Source organism: Lissotriton vulgaris, chromosome 9, assembly GCF_964263255.1.
Source record: "Lissotriton vulgaris chromosome 9, aLisVul1.2, whole genome shotgun sequence".
Classification (NCBI taxonomy): domain Eukaryota; kingdom Metazoa; phylum Chordata; class Amphibia; order Caudata; family Salamandridae; genus Lissotriton; species Lissotriton vulgaris.
In genome coordinates this window covers 1,199,360,512-1,199,379,779 of record NC_141697.1, presented here as the reverse complement: position 1 = coordinate 1,199,379,779, position 19,268 = coordinate 1,199,360,512, and positions in this window count along the sequence as shown.

The following is a 19,268-nucleotide window of genomic DNA, read 5'->3' as shown; positions in this document are numbered from 1 at the left end:
ACGGGGTGGAGGTAGAGGCGGGGCACGAGCAGGAAAGGGACAGTTAGAGTAGGGACAGGGACGAGGAAGGAGTGTGTGAATAAAGCTCCTTGAACATCAAGTAGTGTCTGTCATTATTGCCTGCACGACACTACACTGTCCATCTGCTACCCCTCGCTAGACTGTTCTTTGTTCTCCTAGCTTCCTGGTATAGCTTCCTACCTGACACAAGAAGTGGTGTCCTGTGTCCACATGGCATCCCCATGGTACTAGTGCCCTCCTGACTTCACATCTGCGCCTTCTCACATCTGCACTTGCCTTTGTCCACATCATGGAGGTTAATTCACCTACATGTCGGTAATTGAAACAACGTCATGTACTCCTTTAACACCGATGGTTTCACAGGGTTAGCCCTCAGTCCCAACCTCTGCCTATCAACACCTCCTACTTTCTGCTAATGGGAAAAGAGAAAGGGCAAGGAGTAGGTTATACAGATGGTAAAGAGAGACTTAACTTTCTGTTACAGCTTCTTTTTCTTTCATAGGACCAAAGGTAATAAAGGCAGTGCTACAAGTACCAATGGAGAAGCACAAAGTGCCCGATTTGTAATCTAATAAGTGCCGGGGCTCAGATTCTTGCTCAAAAGCTATAGCGGGCACTGCAGAAGTTTGTGGTGCTCAATACAAGGCTGTGTAGTCTTGAGTCCTCTTTATGCATCTTTAATCATCACTACACACTACCTGCGCCTCTATCCTACTCCAGCACATTCTTTTTCATGCCTACTTTCTACCTTTTTTAATACTGGGGTCTGTCTTTCTCTCCCTCCTTCTTCGCCCTTTTGTGTTTTTCTCTCTCTTGTTCTGTGTCAAAGTCTGATGTGGAAAAATACGTGTAATTACCCAAAAATGAGTGCCCGTGGGCCCCGCTCAAATTAAGCCCTGAAAGCAGGAGGAAGAAGGTTCAGCTCTTGCTACTTTTTTAAAATTAAATCCATGGCCCAGAAAGATCTTTCTCCCCAGATTGTTTAAGGACATTTGTTTGTATACCTCCCCTTTCTGCAGGGGGCCCCAGTGAGATTCAGACAGCTCTCCCTTGTGCTCAGAGCTCACAATAGTACTCCTCAAGTGAATCCAGGACCTTTTTATTAAAAGAATAGAGAATATTGACATCAAGAGCAAGTAATAACTGAACCAGTGGAAGCAGAGCACTTCCCTCCTCCCCAGTGGAGGTCTGTAGAAGAATTAAAAGTATCAATAGATTTTCAAGGCTGTATTTCAGCGTAGCTTCCTATTTGGTTCGATATTAGATAACTAGATTTATAAAGCCATTAGACCTTGGAGTACCTAAACACTGTAATATACTGTTATCGAGCATTATAGTTCTCAATTGATTGACTTCAAAGGGATGCGAGTCTGAGTCACTCCTTCCAGGCCTTGGAACTCTGAACAAAAGGCTGTGCGCAGGATTGTCTTCCGGGTGAAATAAACCCAAGGACCGCCTCCTCGTTGAACCAAAGATGGCTTCCTTTCTAGAAAGAGACCCAGAGGGATGCCCACGGGTTCCACGGCCTTCCAAGTCTAATTATTTTCCCATGCCTGGAGAGGGGCATTCTTGTGTATGCAACAGGAAGTGCATTGTTCCTTTCGGAAAGACTCCCGTTCCAGAACTATTATTGTGTCCTCATAAAAAAGCAGAATTTTAAATTGCAATTTCAGCCCCATACCTCAAATGAGGCACTTTTAATACAACAGCAGAGACTCACAAGAGATCATTTCAAACACACCCAATGCTTCTGATTTACCCACGGCCTTCTCATCGAACTACCTTTCATTGGGAAACATCCTTTACAACTAAACTTTTACAACGCAGTGCTATTACAACGCAGGTTTTACAACGAAAACTATTACAACAAATTGCGATGGGGGCGCTCTAGGATAGGGAATAGATTTAATTTACATCCAACACCTTCCCTAGTGCCAACGGGGACTGGAGTTGGAATAGTAAATTAAACTATTCACTATCCAGCACCCCAAAGCGCTATGCGTTGTAAAGGTATGCGTTGTAAAAGTGGCGTTGTAACAGCATGCGTGGTAAAAGCATGCGTTGTAACGTCATACATCCCCTTTTACTACTAAAATAATCGGTCTTGGTTTATTTTTTATTTAATGTGTGCATAATAAATCTATTTGTTTCATGAGGGCGACAGTCCGTGCTCTATATCATCCTCATTTTAGTGTGGGCCACACTGCAAGAGTACTTCCTCTTCGTTCACTTCTTTTGTGCCCTTCTGAAATGCAGTGTCACTACTGTCTGCTAGCCTCTAATACTAAATTAGGGTGTAAATTCAGTTTTGCCTTGTTGCAGGACTGACCGACACAACTTTTATAGGGGCAGTGCAATTATGCGGCAGGGGAGCAGCAAAATATACAGCAAGGTTAACTAAATTATGCAGCAAAAAAAGTCAAATTATGTGGCATCATGCTTCACATTGTTTGATGGTATTACTTCATTATTTTATCATTTTTACATATGTTAACACTGTCTGAACAGATACTTCAACACATTCTTACTAGTTTAACAAATACATACAGAAATAAGCAACTGAAAGATGACCAGTTAACCTTTGCAATAGGCCTTCCACTGCATACATACAAACGACAACATTGTTTGCAACTTTTGATGTGTTTGATCTGAAAGCAAATTTTATTTTTTTATTTTTTTATTTTAGTTCAGTAGTTTTTATTGAAAAAAGACATATATACAAGGTACAGAGTAAAACACATGGGGAATGATCTGCAGATTATAGTGCAGATGATGGATTATGTGGCAAATATGGCAAATACATAATTGTGCGAAAAAAGCCTCACCCACAGATTCTCAAAATGTCTGTGGAGCTGTTTATATGTATTTGAATGTGAAACTCTAAAATGTGCAATCAGTATAATCGTACAAATGACTAGTTGGTGACAAAACTGAATTACACACTTCCCAAATTGATCTTGGGCAAAAAAATACCCATAGTTGCCATTTCTCTCAAGATGTGCCATTTCTGTTCAAACACCACATGAAGTTTACTTGAGAAGGACAAGAATACAGAAAACCCTAAACAAATATAATGCTAAACGCATTCAATACTTTAATATTTGCATGATTGTGCTCTGAGACCCTGGATTTTTAACTGAGGAGAGCAAGGTCTGAACTTACACAAAGTTAATAACTGAGTGATTTAAGGTAAAATACAGTTCACAAACAAAATTCTGGGCCCACTGGCGGCTGGTGACATGCATAAGGAGTAGGCAAGAAAAACAATTATGTTGACCCACTGACAGGCACGGTAGGAAACCAGCAGTGCCATTAGGGTCAACGCCAAAGCTCTCAATCATGGCTCATGATAATCAGTGTTTATAATGGTACACGAATGAGACCTCTGGAGTTAAGGCTGAAGGCAGCAGGCATGCAAGTTTCTCACAGTGGGTCATAAAATTAAAAATAAAATGTGCACTTACCCACTAGCTCTCTTCTTCTGGTCCTCTGTGTTCTTTCAGTCCATCTGAGCATGTGGTTTTAGAGCCAACTCCCCTAATCAACCCAGACGCAGCTCTCATGCTGTTAATAATGTTACACAGCATGAGGAAGTGCCAGGATTGGGTGGAGTGTGCTGGCTCGATGCCCATTTAGACACAGGGGCCAGTGTCTGCTCTACACTCGCCCGGGTCTACTCTTCACTCGGCTATCTAGATTGGGTTGGAGAAGATTAAAGTGCGCATGTGGGGCTGATCGTCACAGGACAGCTGGCCAAATTGACTAGCACACTTTAAACTTGCGTGGGCAAATCGGACGAGGGGTCAGGTGGGACGCAGTAGTTCGGCCGCTCCCCGCGCGATGTCGGGCGATGCCAGCGGCAGATCATCGCCGGAGACAACCGTGCCTAGTCGTGATGACGGCCAATCGCCAGATAAACTGGATCTAATCCTTAAAGAAATTCGGAATTCTAGGGCAGCAATGGAGATGCAGCTGGGCACCCTTACTACTGGCCTGACTCTTTTAAGGGCCGACCATGGCAAGCTGGCGGATAAAGTCAAGGATCAGGGCCTGACCTTAACGGGCCTTGCACCAAAGATGGCGGAACATTCCGCCTCCCTGAAGCAGCTCAACTTGCAGGTTTCTTCACTCCTGGATCGGGTGGAAGATGCAGAAGGGCGCAATAGGTGCAACAACGTAAGTGTTATTGGCCTGCCGGAGCGCTGTGAGGGGGTCAAGGCAGCGGAATATATGGAACAATGGTTTAAGGATCATGTGGCCCCTGGCGGTCTTTCCCCATATTTCTGTGTAGAACGGGCGCACCAAATTCTGACTGGTCAACCTAAACCGGGAGCGCCGCCTCGCCCTTTGATAGTGAGGATCCTTAATTACAAGGACCGCGACACTCTATTGCAGAAAGCCCGGGAGAAGTGGCTTATCCAATTTGAGAATCATCAAGTGTCTTTATACCCTGAATACACACTGTTAGTGCAGAGGCAGCGCTCCTACTTCGCAGTGAAGAAAAAGCTCCAAGCCGCGGAACTCAAATATGCCTTGCTGTACCCTGCTCGTTTGAAGGTCATTCACGAGACGAAAACGCATTTCTTTGAAAGCCCGGCTGACGTCGAAGAGTGGCTGGAGGTGATGAGCATAGGCCCCAGTCAAGCTAGTGCTTTGGAGTCTTCTGCGCGGGGCGTGAGAGAGACCCCCTGAAAGACCCCTGGCTCCCCAAGACTCGTCCGGAAAGGCTGGGGCGCTGGTCCTTCGAAAGAGTAACAACGGAAGGATCGAGAGGAGGCGGAGCATTCCGTGAAGACCGACACAAAATTGTCACTGATTAGGACGACAGCACCTTGCACTCAGACTCAGACCACAGTGCCATATTGTTCCCTACCATCACACCTAGAATGGCTGATGATCTCATAGATAACTGATGATTGTTATTGCAATATTTCGCTCTCCTCTATTCTGCATATATTTACTGTTTATTTTTTTTCCCTCCCTTTTGTTTTACTATGCTGTTCTGGACAGAGTGGGTGGTTTGGGCCTCTATGTCGGGTCTTCTGTGATCGTGGAATGTGTCATTCCTCGAACATTCATGGTGGATTGATGCATTTGTATGTTCCTCCCCTCGTCCTGTGCATGTTTCAGGGGGGCCTCGGATCGTTAGCGTCTGATTTGAGGAATTAGGGGCTTCTGCATACTGTCAGGTCTGATGAGGACACTGATCCTTCTTACCACTATCTCTGTAATACTTACTTTTATTATCCCCCCGTTGGGCGCCCTATGGATGTCTGTATAATGTCCATGCTGGCGGCTGGCCATCTCCCTCATAGCGTGCGCAACAATGTTGATTTTTGGTTCTTCATGTTACACCAAAGTTGGGCTCAGCGCAGTTCGAGCGCTGTGCCGGGACTAGATAAAGTTCAGGGCATAGGGATTCCTGGTCATGTTTACCCGTACATTCATCACGAGCATTGTACTTAGTTCCGCATAGGTGGTATGGCTAGTTCACTTACACCACAAGGGTCCTATAATTTACTCACCTGGAATGTCAAAGGGCTAGGGTCCATCCAAAAACGACACTGTATCCACGCATTCCTCCTCAGACCCCAAACACACATCGAGTTCCTTCAGGAATCTCACCTAACAGAGGCTGAAGCCCAGAAAATGAGAAAGAAATGGAGGGGATGTCTATACTCGACTAATTACTCTGCCTTTGCCACCGGGGCTGCTCTTTGGATTCGTCATGGGGTCCCATTTGTTGAGATTGACCGGCGAGATCCCTTGTTTCTTGGGTGCGGACTGGATTGCGATACTAGATGTTGGACTGGGTAGGTCACATCCCCCACTTCAGGCCTACAGCACTAAAGATTGACTGATCAGTTTGAGTCCTGGAATGACGATTGGTCCCTGGCTGATGCCTGGAGGACAGTCCATCGCTTACATAAGGAATACTCATTCTATTCTCCTATGCATAACTTACACACTAGGATTGACCGTTTTTTGTGTTCCAAGGCTCTTATTGCACACGTGGGTGGGTCAGAATATCCGTCAAAAACTTTTTCCGATCATAGGCTCCTGACATTGGCGCTACTCTGGGGTAGGGTACCGACACCGGTACCCACCTGGAAATTGAACCCGCTTTTGCTGGAGGACGCCCCTTTCCGATCTTCGCTGTCCTCTGCAATCTCGGATTTCCTTAGGGAGAATTGGAATACGGCTTCTTCTTATCTGATTGAATGGGATGCTCTAAAGGTTTTGATCAGAGGAGCTGCGATGGGGAAATTGGTGGGAGCTAGGCAGGAGATACATCAGACTCTGAGGGATGTGGAGGATAGGCTACGATTAATGGAGAGGGAGGCGGCCCTCGATCCTAGGAAAAGAGTAGACCTACAAACGGCGTACATTGACCATGTCGAAACGTTGGAAACTCTCAGGGTTATAGATAAGGATTGGAATACACACGCCGGAAACACACTGAGGCAGACAAACCCAGCACATTACTGGCCCGTTTGGTGAGGGACCAGCCGGACCCACCTCATATCACTTGCATTCATAACCAGTCCGGGGAATTGGTTTGCACACAAGTGGACATAAATGCTGCATTTCGGGCCCACCTCCAGACACTATATGCACCCCCCGAGCCAGTAGATACTGCGAGGATCGCTAGGCTTTTACAGGATCTGCCATTCCCGACGTTATCCGACTCGGCTCAGAAGGATATTGATGGCCCCATTACCCAATCCGAGATTCGCACTGCGTTTAAGTGTCTTAACCGCAATAAAACGCCCGGCATGGATGGTCTCCTGGTAGAGTTTTACTTAACATATTCGGAACTCCTAGTCCCGGTGCTGGAAGCGTTTTTCAACTCATTGCCTGCGGTAGGAATTCCAGTCCGGTGCTGGATATTCCAATCGCGGGCGGGGTCGTGACGGAACCCAGCGGTCATGTGCACAGGCCACCCGTGGCTCATGACGGCTGGGTTCCGTCACAAGCATCGAACAGGTTAAGACGGCGTTTGATACGGGCTGCTTACCTGAGTCCACTATGCAGGCGCTGGTTGCGTAGATACCAAAACCCGGAAGGGATGACTTGGACATGTCCAACTATAGACCCCTCTCCCTACTCTCGACTGAATATAAGATCTTAAGTAAAGCCCTTGCAATTCGGATACAATCGCATCTTCCCACACTTATCCATCAGGACCAGTGCTGGTTCCTCCTGAACCGTAGCACTTCCTTAAACACTCGTCGGTTACACTCAATAATGTCAGCTACTCCGGATGTCATTCCCTATGCGGGCTGTATAGTGCTGGACCTCAAACAGGCATTTGATTCTTTATCCTGGGAGTTCATGTTTGAATCCCTAAAGCGTTTTAACTTCCCGGATAATTTCTTGTGATGGGTCCGCTTACTCTATACACAACCTTCGGCTGGGGCTCGTACTGGGAGATATATCTCCAACAGATATGAAGTCTATAGAGGCACAAGACAAGGCTGCCCCTTGTCCCCGTTATTATTTGTTTTGGCCCTCGAACCCTTGGCACTCTCTCTACATGGTTTGGCTGATCGCATGGGAATACCGGTCCAGGGCACGCATCCTCTGATATCTATATATGCTGATGACATATTGTTATATTTTCGAGAATTAATAGCTGATCACGATCCCATCCCTGAAATTTTCGCTACGTTTGAACAATTATCGGGCTTGGCAATAAATCCTACAAAGTCAGTTGGCTTCTTTTTCCGAAAGGCACCGCAATTCACTCATATACACTTCGGCACCCATCGTATGCCAGTAGCCCCTGACACCTTTAAGTATTTGGGAATACAGGTGTATAGATCACCTGCAGATCAAACTGATGGGAACATTCAAAGGGCAATAACTAGACTCCGAAGTAGTTTAGGCTTCTGGACCTCGTTGCCCCTCTCAGTGATGGGACGCATTGCCATCTCCAAAATGGTTGTGCTTCGTCGCCTTTTATATTACTTTGTAAACCTACCAGTGAATCTCCCTCAGTCTATCTTTATTACATTAGATTCCATCTTGATTACCCTAATATGGGGGACAGGCCGTAGATGGATTAGCTTCAAGAAACCACAGCTGGGCACAACAATGGGCGGGTTGGGATCCCCGGATTTTCGAGGGTACTATTATGCTAGCCAACTCCAATGGTTATCTTACTGGACCGTAGGTAGGAACTTATGTGAGATCGGATTTACGCCCGAAAAACTTAACCGTGGCGAACTTCATTCCTTATTGCTGCCCAAGGCTAGGATACCCTCAGATTGCCCCCCCCCCCCCTGTTAAAATGCGCTCTAATTTGCTGGAGAAAGGCCCTCTCTTACACTTCAATGATCACACCCTATGCTGCGAATATCCCCTTGCTCGGCATCCCCACACCACAGGGTAGACTCACTCGACGTAGGCTCCAAGACTGGACAGAGAATGGGGTAGAGGATGTAGGCTCCTTTTTTGGGGATGGCATGCTATTGGATCCATGACACATTTGTACGGACCACATGCACTCCAACACGATTATATTTGCTGCATGCCACGGTTACACATTTTATTAGGAGCACCTGGGCCCCACAATGCACTGAACCCACACAACATGAGCTGGTACACTTATTATACTACATGGGACCAGGGGGGGCACTTGGTCCGCTGGCTGTATACTGGGCTCAGGACGCATGCAGCGATCTCGCTTGAGTCCCCGAGGATGTGATGGGCCGAGGATACCGCCACGGAAATAGTGGATAGAGAGTGGCAGTCTGTACTGGAACACCCTAAGAGAGTGTCACGCAATGTTAGGTTTAGATTCATCCAAACAATGGTGCTCCATAGAACTTACCTAACCCACAGGAGAATACACCTCATGTTCCTGGATTCTTCTCATCGGTGCCCTCGTTGTGGGGAGGATGAGGCTACTTTTATACATATGATATGGGCATGTTCTAGATTGCGTGCCTATTGGAGTGAGATCTGCCGCATCCTTCATACACTGACTCAGATGCCGGCTCCGATTGAGGCATTATCTTGTTTATTAGGACTGCAACGCCGTTCAGGAAAGCAGAAAGTAGGATTAAAATTCATGGATCTGGCATACGTGTTGGCTATTAGGGTCCTAACTATGAGGTGGAAATCCCCCAGACCCCCTACAGTACCGACCTGGCAGGCTGATTTGTTGCTGTGGGGCCAGGCAGAAGGGGCAGCCCTCTGTAGAGAAGAAGAGAGGGGGTTGCGTAAACATCTCATATCATTGTAGTGGGAAGCTATGCTGATTGCCTTGGAGGCAATGGATCTCTACCCAACTGTAGTAGCTGGGTCCCAATGAGACATGTTAGCCCTAAGATATCTTGTGGTTCATGGCCCTTTCTTACGGTTACACATGAGCTTTCTTAGCCTTTGGTACTTTGAAATTTAGGTGACGCCCGAAGAACCGACGGGTAGTATATGATTCGGGTGGACTGACCAGGAAGGGGTGGGGGGTGGGAGTGGGCAGAGTTGTGGGTAGGTTTAGTTTATTAAGAGTTATTTACTGTAAACAATGCACGTCAGAATCCTAGTAAGTGGGTTATATGTAACGTGATCATGTAATGTTCTGACGGGGGGGTGAATATATTGGGCCAGACGGTCTTAGGTCTTAAGCTCGTAAACATATTATGATTTTCCTCGCACCAGTCTGATGTGGGATTGGGGGAAATAAGGAAAGTGACTGTGTATCTTTATGATTGTATTGTACTTGCTCATGACAAGTTGCAGTCGATAATAAAGTGTGTTAAAAAAAAACTGGCATGGGCACCACTCCTCACCTGCTGCCAATCATCAGCAATGATGATTGGCAGCATGACACACCCTGACACTCAGCTCCAGAATAGGAGGAGTGAAAAATAAATGGTAATACATTAAATTAATTACCATATTGTTTTTCAACTTTTCTGCCATCTCAACAGAGGAGTGATGCTCCAGCAGCTCACTGGGCCTGTCACTGGTACCTATGGCACAAAGCAACAGGCTTTTCATCTCAGATATGTGTGCAAAGTGTTCAAGCAGCAGTAAAGCAACATCAATGAGCCTCATTTCGGGCCTCATTTATGAGGCCTTGCCTCAGTTTTGCGCTTCCGATGCGTCACTTTTTGTGACGCATCGGCAGCGTAAAACATGCCTCCTGTTGGGCACTATTTACAAAGTGACGCATCTAAGCACTTTTTAAACCCCTGCGCTACATCATACCTGGGTCAGGTATAATGTATGCAGGGGGGGTGTTCCTCGCAAAAAGCCTCGTAGAAGTGACGCAGTGAAAACAATGAGATTTTACTGCGTCACTTCTATGACGCCATTGCGTCAAAATCTTGCGCATGCCTCACAGCAGGCGTAAGACTGAGGCAGGCCCTTTCACATGGGGCTTGCATCACTTTTGCGCATACAGATACATCAGAAATACTGATGTATCTATAACTCCTTGCGACATGATGCGTCATACATTAAATATGATGCATCAGGTATGTTGCAAGGAGTGCGTACTGAGAAGTGACACATCGCTGCTTTCGCGCAGCGATGCGTCATTTCTCATAAATGAGGCCCTACAAATCTTAAGCAAGAGAAGAGAAGCATGAAGCAGTTAGTGCATGTATCTAGCAAGACTTACCAAAAAGTAAAGACAAAAACAACTGCAAGCTCACGAGAGCGAGCAACTAACCAGTGCACCAAGGAAGAGCTCAACGCATTCTGCTGAAAACACACCTGGTTTATGGGCATTACAATCCCAAGGCAAGGTCGATATGTTGGACTGTGTTGGCTAACCATGTTCTTTTCATTCTAGCCATTCTGTTTTGATGAACTGTCATCCAACACCTCCATAATCTAATTTAAAGTATTGTGCAATGTATATATGCATCTTCTCTACTAACAATCTCAGGTAGATCCATGTATTGCACACAGGATCTGGAGAGACATCCCTGTATCCATCATTCATCTCTGTCCCAACTCTGCACCAATTGAGAAAGGAGTTGAGGATGCACCTCTTTAACACATCAGCATGACAAAGTAACAGTCCACAAACCAATACTTATCCAATCACTTGTTGGCTGTGTCCTTCCCTGTGCTGCATAAAGCACTCTGCTGCCTTTTCGCTCATAGGTGCACAAATACCAGATCCCTGAAGCATATGCAGCAACAGTTTCATGTGATTGCTTTGCCAATGTATCCCTGTCATTCTCCACTTCTTGTGTAGGGATGAATTCTTGCCATGGCCACCACACTCGCCCATCACTACCTTCTGTAACACTCAATCAGTTTCTACCATTAGGAGACGGTGTGGTGGATTCCTACAGTACCCCCCTGCTCCCCAGCCTGCACTGCAGGGCTGGTGTGTGCTTTTGCAAGTGATGTTGGCTGGTCCCTGCTCAGTCCACTCCAGATATAGCTGTCTTACCTTCTGGTAATGGCTGCACTTCTCTGTGCTGGGCTTCCCTCAGCTACTTATACAGTTTCTGCGTTGATGCTTCCTTAGAAGAAGCTGCTTTCCAACTGAGTTCCCTCAATTTTGCATCCATCCATCCTTCCCTGGGATGTCCTGGTGAGTGCACCGCTGAGCCTTCTTCCTCATGGGCAGAATCCGAGATCCTTGCGCCCAGGTTGTATAGGAGGCTTATTTGGGCTAGAAGATGAAAGACATTGCCTAGTGGACTCCATTGAATGCCCTGGTAACTGTCAGATGTGCACACACCACTAAGGGACAGGGATGAGGTCGTTTCTTCCCTGTAGATACGTTGTATGCAAGGAGATAAACCAGGGCTAATTTACATAGGAATGGGCATGGTGTGCAGCCTCGCCCATGGCACTGTGAGTGCCCTCTTGTCATCCTTCTACTGGTGTGGCACAGTCAAGGTATTCTGGGGACACCTGGTGGCTCGAAAGAGTACGGGTGGAGTGAATATTGCACATAAAGGTGCGGCGTTTAGTGTTTTGCTTGTGCAGTCCCTGTATTCGTGGCTTTGTTGCAGCCTTGACATTGCATAAGGCATACAAATGTCACTTTTTGCTGTGTGCAACATCTACATCCTTCTCGTATCTACTCTGGTAGGGTTCTGTCTTGTGCCCCGCATCAGCCTCTGCTGTTTTTCATGGTTTAGATCTTCTGTGTAAATCTTTTTTATTATTTCAAAGTATCTCTGTAACAAGGTTAACGCAGACCGCTGGCCAGAGTGTTTTGTTATGGGCAGTTTCTGTTTCCACATGACATACTGTTGACTGTAGTTCATTTCTTGTGCTTCGGTTGTTCATGGAGCTGCCATGCAGGCACTATGCTCCCGTCGTAGTCTAATGGATGCGAATGCTTTTGATTTATTCATGGTTGCGCCATAAAGACTTGGCCCTAAATAGGACAATAAAAGAAGAATACTGAATATTTGCAATACTTCACATAACACTGTAGTCGACAGATCCCAAACTTACTACCTCAATTCTTTTTTGTCACATTTGCTCCTAGACCTACAAAAATAAATAAATACTTAAATCCCCCCACTTAGGTTCTGTCCTCACTTGCTCCAAACCAATTGTTGCATTTTCCTTTCTTGCGGCATTGCTCATTTTCATGTTCACAGTTTTGCTCTGGGATATATGCACAGTCTTTATTCTGATATATGCACAGTCTTTATTCTGATATATGCAGTCTTGCTTCTGATATATGCACAGCCCTTCTTCTGGTATATGCACAGTCTTTATTCTGATATATGCAGTCTTGCTTCTGATATATGCACAGTCCTTCTTCTGGTATATGCACAGTCTTTCTTCTGATATATGCACAGTCTTGCTTCTGTTATATGCACAGTCCTTCTTCTGGTATATGCACAGTCTTTCTTCTGATATATGCACAGTCTTTCTTCTGATATAAGCACAGTCTTGCTTCTCATACAGGTACAGTCCTTCTTCTGGTATATGCACAGTCTTTCTTCTGATATATGCACAGTCTTGCTTCTGATGTATGCACAGTCCTTCTTCTGTTATATGCACAGTCCTTCTTCTGGTATATGCACAGTCTTTCTTCTGATATATGCACAGTCTTTATTCTGATATATGCAGTCTTGCTTCTGATATATGCACAGTCCTTCTTCTGGTATATGCACAGTCTTTCTTCTGATATATGGACAGTCTTGCTTCTGATGTATGCACAGTCCTTCTTCTGTTATATGCACAATCCTTCTTCTGGTATATGCACAGTCTTTCTTCTGAGATAAGCACAGTCTTGCTTCTGATGTATATACAGTCCTTCTTCTGTTATATGCACAGTCCTTCTTCTGTTATATGCACAGTCCTTCTTCTGGTATATGCACAGTCTTTCTTCTGATATATGCACAGTCCTTCTACTGATATAAGCACAGTCTTGCTTCTGATACAGGTACAGTCCTTCTTAAGGTATATACACAGTGTTTCTTCTGATATATGCACGGTATTGATTCTGACATATGCACAGTCTTTCTTCTGATATATGCACAGTCTTTATTCTGATATATGCAGTCTTGCTTCTGATATATGTACAGTTCTTCTTCTGGTATATGCACAGTCTTTCTTCTGATATATGCACAGTCTTGCTTCTGATGTATGCACAGTCCTTCTTCTGTTATATGCACAGTCCTTCTTCTGGTATATGCACAGTCTTTCTTCTGATATATGCACAGTCTTGCTTCTGATGTATACACAGTCCTTCTTCTGTTATATGCACAGTCCTTCTTCTGTTATATGCACAGTCCTTCTTCTGGTATATGCACAGTCTTTCTTCTGATATATGCACAGTCCTTCTACTGATATAAGCACAGTCTTGCTTCTGATACAGGTACAGTCCTTCTTAAGGTATATACACAGTGTTTCTTCTGATATATGCACGGTATTGATTCTGACATATGCACAGTCTTTCTTCTGATATAGGCAGAGTCTTTCTTCTGATATATGCACAGTCTTGCTACTGATATATGCACAGTCCTTCATTTGGTATATGTACAGTCTTTCTTCTGATATATGCACAGTATTGCTTCTGATATATGCACAGTCTTTCTTCCAGGGGCACTTTGAATACTTTTTGAATTATATTTATAAACGTGTTTGGCAATTTAAATATGACAACATTTTGAATAAACAACAATGTTTGTGAATTAATTGTATAACTCTTTTGTTACTTATGATATATAGTTTTTTATTCTTTTCTGGGAGCCCTCTTCTCAGTGCTACTAATACCCAGGTCCCAGGACTTATTTTGGGTGAACCCTTCTTATATACATTTCTTCTGATATAGGCAGAGTCTTTCTTCTGGTATATGCACAGTATTGCTTCTGACACATGCACAGTCTTTCTTCTGATATAGGCAGAGTCTTTCTTCTGATATATGCACAGTCTTGCTACTGATATATGCATAGTCCTTCTTTTGGTATATGCACAGTCTTTCTTCTGATATATGCACAGTATTGCTTCTGATATATGCACAGTCTTTCTTCTGATATATCCACAGTCACCCTTCTGATATGCGCACAGTCTTCTTCGGCCCTAGGGAACTGTCCCAGAATCACGCCTTATAGTCAAGGGGGGAAGCTTGGATTTGAAACTTCAACCCCTGGTTGTAAAGTGAGCAACATAACAACTCTACCACATCTCTTTCCTTTGCTTCCAAACCTTACACCTGCACTTACTAGCTCACATCCCAAATATGGACAGTGCTTGTTTTTACGGAGGCACAATCACTCTGATGCTACCCTTAGATTTCCCAGAAACCTTCCCACTTACTGCAGAAAATTGCCACTACAAATTAGATCCGTTGTCATTTTAGAGCCCAGGCAGAGCTTGTGTTCATCCATTCTGTTTTTAGCTCTTGCAATTACCGGAAGTGCGTCATGGAATGAATTACAGCCCAGACATCGGCGCAGTGATTGGCATAATGTGCTTTTGGGCTAAGAGGTCTCTGGTTGAGGTTCAGCCATACACAGTTGTTCTCTTGTCAGGCATGGCCCTTGGCATTCTAACTCAAGGTAACCAGTCCATCTTACAGCAATTACAATGCACTTCTTTTTAATGAAACCCGCGGAATGTTATATAACCTCGTTGCATGACTAGTACCATTACTTTAATTCCAACCCCCTTATGTCGAGCTTAACCTCGGGTAAATAAATAGAGTGGTTTGCGGAGGACTTGTTCAGAGCAAATCAGTCTCATCACAATAGCACATATATTTTGCCTCCAGATGCAATCCAAGGGTGCAGAAAAACTATTTATTCACATATGCAGTTATTGTCCATTTTTTATTGCTGATTATGTTATACATCACAAGTCCCTGTTTATTTGTTGTTGTACATGCTGGTTTTTAACTGTGCTTTTATGAATATTTTATATCCTAATAAAGATTTATTGAATTGAATTGATATTCACCAGCACACATGCATATGTTCAAAGGTGATCACATGGCGAAGTTAGTAACAAATAAGTGAACAGTGTGCACATAAAAGAAAAGTTACACAGGAGCCACTTATGGAGAGTTGGCAGCAAGGAAAACTTTGCATTTCCTGATAGTGAAGATAATACAATGGCTAGTGATAGGCTGCTTGCTTATGTGTCAACCGTGTTTCGACCATATGTGAGTATTTTAAATGTCATCATCAGGTCTGGACCTTTTACAAGACTGCAATAGCTGTACTGAGAGAATCAAGTTCAGATTGGCAAAAAGAGTGCAAAAGGGGTCACTGAATATTAGGATAAGAGTCAAGCGCAGTAGAGAAGAGTATTATGAACAGAACAGTGTCAAAAGAACACCAGGACAGGATCAACATTGGAAGTCAATTCACCAAAGGGCAATGCTTGTCATTTAGAAAATAACTCACGTGTGAGTACAAAGCTTACTCACATATTAATGCCTGGATAGTGCTACAGGTCATTAAAAGACAAAAGTACAGCTATGGAAAATGTGAGAAGGTTGAAAACATGGATCAAGACACACTATGCTACTCACGTTATTCATGGCAAACGATCCTTGTAGGCTACAAAGATGTTATAATGTTGAAAACCAAACCAGTTCTGAAATAATGGAAGTTAACATGGCGGGAAAACCGGGACTTGTCACGAGCAAACTCTCCCCACCATGAGTGGAAAGGTGTACCCTGTGCAGGGATCAGATGGCAGCACAACCATCACAATTCGTTTCTAGGTTTGAAATGAGTGAGGCAGCATCAAAAGTTTTATAAAAGATAAGGGGCCTTGTGAGAAGCTAGTATGATATTTGATGTCTACATATGTAAGTGGGCACCCTGCACCGGTCCAGACAACCTTTATGGTGATTTAAGCAGTCTTAGACAACCTTAGAAAGAGCTCTAAGTGGTAGCTGTGGAGAGCAGCCTTCAGGCTTAGTCCAAAAGAAGTGTAAAGCAGCTTGTTTTACCAGAATGCAATCTTATATGTATAGATTAAGTGAAAAAGGACCACACAAGGTATTTATAAAAATATGTATTTATTATATAATACTCTCAGTGCATAGGTGTGAAGTGGTGTCTGAAACTGCAGTTGAACCCAATGGAGGACTTTAGGAACGTGCCACTTTGAAGAAGGAGAAAGTGTCCAGTGGAATCCAAAGGTGGATTCTAGTTGAGTGGTACCTGCAAGCAGAGGGCACTGAGTTTATGTCACTCAGCAGAGAACAGGAGATCTGGAAGACGAATGCTCATCAATGTCGGAAGTTGCAGGAGAGTTGACAATGACCTTGACTCTGTAGCTGTGAGGACCAGGCCGTGCTGAGGAGGACCAGGAGGTGTGCACGAGCTATCCCACATCAGATTTCGAGTGCTGAGGGGTCGGTGTCTGGAGAGAGCACCAACAAGCCTTGGCAAATGCAACCAATGCAGAAGTCAAAGAAGGTGCAACATCAGGACCAGCAAAGTCCAGGGGACTCACCACAAGCAGGGGAGTCAGGGCAGGCCAGAGCAATCAGGGGAGTTAAAAAAAACAAAGGTGACCGTCAACAGGACCCACAGGCTGGAAGCACTGGAGTCGCAAGAGTATCTCAAGCAGCTTACCAAAAGATGCAGGCCATGGTGCAAACTATGCGATGTGGACGAAGACTTTGATCACTGGAGGTGCTTCAGGTTAGGGCTACTTGGAGCCCGAAGATTTTGGTGGAAGGAAGCCAACAAGTCTTTGCAACTGCAAGTTGACATGATGCACAGGGGTTTGGTTCCTGTGGCTCCCATGAGGGATACTGGCCTCAGAATTAGTGAAAGGGCAGGGCAGGCCTTGAGAGCTGCAGAGAACCACACCCTGTGTTGTAGAACCTTTAGGAGTCCGGAGGAGCTCAGGAGCAGCAGACCAGTCAGCTTAGTTGCGGTGCCTGCAAATGCGGGGAAGTGACTCCTTCACTTTAAGGGAGATTCCTTCAGGTGTCTTTGATGCCCACAGGCCAAGGAACGTTCCTGTATGATGCACGGGCACAGACGATGCAGCAGACTGGAAGGGAGACAAAGTCGAGCCCAAACGAAGTACAGCGAAGTCCGGAGTGCCCAGATGGTAGAAGTAGAAGTGGTGTCTGATTTGAATCTTGTCCCACGATGAATCTAGGGACCCACCCACAGGTAAGCCCTTAAGAACCCTAAAGAAAGTGTTGGGACGATTCAGGGGTCTGAACAGGGGGGAGGTTAATCCCATGTCCTTATTCCAGTTTCACGCCAGAGCAGGAGCCACCGGCTACCATAGCTGGTTTGAACTGGACTATGCAAGGAGGCATGCAGACTCAGTGACACTGGCAAGCTCACCCACACTTTCCCAATACACTAAATCCTATCTGGGAGGTGGTCAAACCTCCTTGTAACAGGATGCCTATTGTTCTACCTTCCCCAGCTTGAGCTTGGCTCAGCAGCAGGAGGCAAGGATCATGTCTCTGGTCGGCAGCAACCATTTTGTGCTGTCTGGGTCTAGAAGGCTGGCACCGGGAACACTGAGAGCCTAACGGAGGGTTCTCCAGTGCTTGGAATCATACCTTCCACACCGTTGATGGTGTGGGGGTATGATTCTAGCATGTTTGATACCAAACATGATAGGATTAGATGTACCCAATGTTGAGATTGTTATTGCGTAATTATCTGATGCCCCTCTGTATGGTATATGGCTGCTTCACTTACAACCCAGGAGAATGGACTCTGTTGGCTGTAGGGGTGTCCTGCTTGAACCATGCACCTTGCCTTCAGGATTGCAAAGGCCTGCTATAGGGGTGACTTATAGGTTTTAAGTACAGTGACCCCTAGATATAGGAGACCTATATCTTTAGAACCAGCTTACACAGGCTGCAATGGCAGGCCTGTAGTTTCTTTTTGAGTAGTCTCTAAGGTTGGACGGACAACCCCGTTCCGCCCGTGGAATGTGCGGAATTGTGCCTGTTCCACGTACCACAAAGAATGCGGAACAGGCAAATCTGTGCACACTCGCGGCAGAGCAGAGTTGGCCTCCCACCCATGCTATTACAACATTTTTAAAATCTATTTAAAAGACCCAAAAAACTCCTTACCATATCGGCGGCAGCCCCAGGCTGCCCTCTTCCGCTATCGCGACTTTTTCCGCTATCGCGACTTCTTCATGAAATCTGAGCATGCGCGCGCCCGCGCATGCACATTTCTTTCAAGGAATGCACATGGACAGTTTTCATGAAAAAGGCTCTATAGCGGAACAGGGCAGCCCGGGGAAGTCACCGATAAGGTAAGGAGTTTTCTCTGTCTTTTAAATAGATGTTTAAAACATTTTAATAGCGCTGGTGGGAGGCGCATGGCACGTAGCGGCGCTACACAGAGTGTGGGGAGATTGGTTCTGTTTCCATGTCACTCTGTGTAGCCCTGTTACCCCCACTATGCCCAGGGTTAGTTGTCTCCCATGGGTGGCATAATGCATGCTTCAGCCAATTGGGGACCTCTGGGGTACCTATGCCCTGGGTACCTTAGTACCATATACTAGGGACTGATAAGGGTACTGCAGTATCTAATCTGGGACATACCTAAGTACTTGTCACAACAGTTCAAGGGAGAAAGCAGAGAGAATGGGGTCCTGTTTAGCAGGATCCCAGTCAGACTAGTCAAAAACAGCTTACTACCAGGAAAAATGTGGGGGTAAACATGCAGAAGTATCCTACCCTCCTACAGGCCTCATTTATGAAAAGTGATGCATCACTGGGCAAAAGCAGCAATGCGTAACTTTTTTAGCGCCTCCTTACGACACCATGGATGCACCATATTTACAATTACGGAGCT